We start from the raw sequence: 3,384 nt of genomic DNA on the forward strand, positions 1-3,384 counted from the left end.
ATTCGCAAATAAAGTTAATCCTTCTAACTTGACTTTTAAAATCAACTAAAAATATGTTCTATATCTATATGATATGCTAACTTAATAATTTAAAACCTGGAAATACGAAAAACACCGTAAAACCGGACATACGCCGTTGTAGTAACACCGCGGGCTGTTTTGGGTTTGATAATTAAAGAGTATGATAAACTTTGATTTAAAAGTTGTTATTTTGCAAAAATAATTTTTCTTATGAACATGAAACTATATCCAAAAATCATGGTTAAACTCAAAGTGGAAGTATGTTTTTCAAAATGGTCATCAAGATGTCGTTCTTTCGACGGAAATGACTACCTCTTTAAAAAATGACTTGTAACCTATATTTCCGACTATAAACTTATACTTTTTCTATTTAGTTTCATAAATATCAATTCATTATAAAACCATAGCAACTTGAATCACTCAAAACGGATTTGAAACGAAGATATGACGGGTAAAACAAAATTGGATAAATTTGCTAGTTTTAGCTACGAAAATTTTGTAACAAATCTAGACTAAACATATCCTAACTAATTTATATTATATTATACATATTATGTAATCTTGGGATACCATAGACACGTATACAATATTTTGACATATCATATCGATCCATCTATATATATATTTCGGAACAACCATAGACACTTTATATGCAGTAATGTTTGAGTTAGCTATACAGGGTTGAGGTTGATTCCAAAATGATATATATACTTTGAGTTGTGATCTTGCCTGAGACTTGTATAAACTGGGTTGTGGATTGATTCGAGATAATATATATTGATTTATTTCAGTACATCTAACTGTGGACAACTAGTTGTAGGTTACTAACGAGGACTGCTAACTTAAAAAACTTAAATCATAAAAACGTAATAAAAAATGTTGTGAATATATTTAAATCATACTTTGATATATATGTACATATTTGTTATAGGTTCGTGAATCGACAAGTGGCCAAGTCTTATTTCCAATGAAGGAAAAATCTGTGAAAGTGAGTTATAGTCCCACTTTTAAAATCTAATATTTTTGGGGTGAGAATACATGTAGCTTTATAAATGTTTTACAAAATAGACACAAGTATGCGAAACAACATTCTATAGTTGGATTATTAACCGAATATTGCCCCTTCAAGTCTGGTAGCCTAAGAATTAGGGAAATGACCCCTAATTGACGCGAATCCTAAAGATAGATCTATGGGCCTAACAAACCCCATTCTGGAATTTGGAATGCTTTAATACTTCGGTTTATATGGTGATTTCGATTGCCAATTTATGACATATTTGCGAGTATGCGGGGAATATTCTATATGCATTATGTTAATGTCAGTTACCAGGTGTTCATCATAGAATGATTTTTATACACTTGCAAGTGTAAGATTATTGAATAAATGAAATCTTGTGGTCTATTATATTAATTTGATAATATATAGGTTAAACCTATAACTCATCAACATTTTTTGTTGACGTTTTAAGCATGTTTATTCTCAGGTGATTATTAAGAGCTTCCGCTGTTGCATACTAAAATAAGGACAAGATTAGGAGTCCATGATTGTATGATATTGTGTAAAAACTGCATTCAAGAAACTTATTTCGATGTAATATATTTTTATTGTAAACCATTATGTAATGTTCGTGTGTAAACGGTATATTTTAGATTATCATTATTTGATAATCTACGTAATGTTTTTTTTAAAACCTTTATCGATAAAATAAAGGTTATGGTTGTTTTAAAAAAATGAATGCAGTCTTTGAAAAACGTCTCATATAGAGGTCAAAACCTCGCGACAAAATCAATTAATATGGAACGTTTATAATCAATATGAACGGGACATTTCAAAAACCAACCACACTTCATCTATGGAATCAGCAATCAGTATTTTGAATCTCGCAGCGATTCTACATCAACAGTTATATGTATACATATAACATTTAGCTCTTAGAATTATGATCTTCCATTTCAAAATTCTGAAAAGCACTCAGTCTGCGAATCAATTCTCTGAGTATTAAAAGAACTGATAAAGCAGCAAAAACTATAGATGACTTTAACAGTCAAAAGTTTAATGATAAAGAAGGATACGTTGGAAAAGCTCAAAAGAAAACTTGATACTGGAAAACGGATTGAGTAAACCATGAAGGAGGCTGTGGACAAATCACAAAGACTAAACTTGCCTTCAAAGAATCCAAATGATTCAATATCTACTGAAGTCATTAACGAATGCCTTACTCTTGACTCTAATTCATCATCATTCATCAATATTAGAAACTCTAATATATCACCGTATCTTTCATTATAAATATAAATATCCTCGATATTTCTGAAGATATTTTTATAACTATTCTTATCTAAATCATTTATCTCTTCGCGATATCAGTGTTACATCAGAAATGAAACTGTTTTAATTTCTAATGCTGAAAAATTCGAATTTAAAATTTGAATGTTTTTGAATTAATGTTGGGAACTGAAGCATGAGTTAGTATAATATAATGACACTTGATCAACGTGATTATATTACAGTCAAGGTTGGAGAATTCGGATCTCGGGGAGATCTCGTTTTGACTTTTTTAGGGAGATCTCGGCATCTCGGAATAATCTCGGGGAGATCTCGGACGTTGACTTACGTTGACTTTATAGTTTTTTAATAAAAATATACATAAAAACATAAATATATGTATAATTATATACGTTTTTACGAGATTTTACAAAAATATCCGAGAAATGAGCGAGAAAATCTTAGAAATTACGAATTTTACAAGAAAATCTTACAAATTAGCAAGAAAATCCGAGAAATCGTGACTTTGAGTAAGTTTGACCCCGTTGACCGATAAATCTCGGGAGATGAACATCTCGTCTCGGTTGCCTTCTAAAAACGAGATCTCGAGGGAGATCTCGGGGAGATCTCGGGAGATTTACAACACTGATTACAGTAAGTCATGCTGAGTTTCTGATGGAACGTGATGATTCACAGACATAACATCATCATTTGCCATGTTACACGACTCTTACATTCTACCAAATCTTTAAACATATCAAGAACATATTTTCTTGATAGTTCTATCTTTTCTCTTGAATTCTGGTAACTTAACCAATCAAAATCGTACTATTACAATTTCTCTCTTAGAACGTTAGTCATATTCATTCGAAACATTATACCTACGAGTTCTGGACCATTATTCGCTTGACTTAAAGTCGGGAAGAGAAAACAAAAGTATGGAACTCCAAAATATAAAAGAAAACGAAGGAAGTGGATTTATAGTGAAATATCAGACAGAGCAATCGAGACAGATCATCGCATCAAATCAAAGAAGATCCTAATTTCCTTAATTACCGAGGAACCAAATCTTATTACAAACATTTTCTTTAAATTCC

This window comes from Rutidosis leptorrhynchoides, chromosome 2 (genome assembly GCF_046630445.1).
Source record: "Rutidosis leptorrhynchoides isolate AG116_Rl617_1_P2 chromosome 2, CSIRO_AGI_Rlap_v1, whole genome shotgun sequence".
Classification (NCBI taxonomy): domain Eukaryota; kingdom Viridiplantae; phylum Streptophyta; class Magnoliopsida; order Asterales; family Asteraceae; genus Rutidosis; species Rutidosis leptorrhynchoides.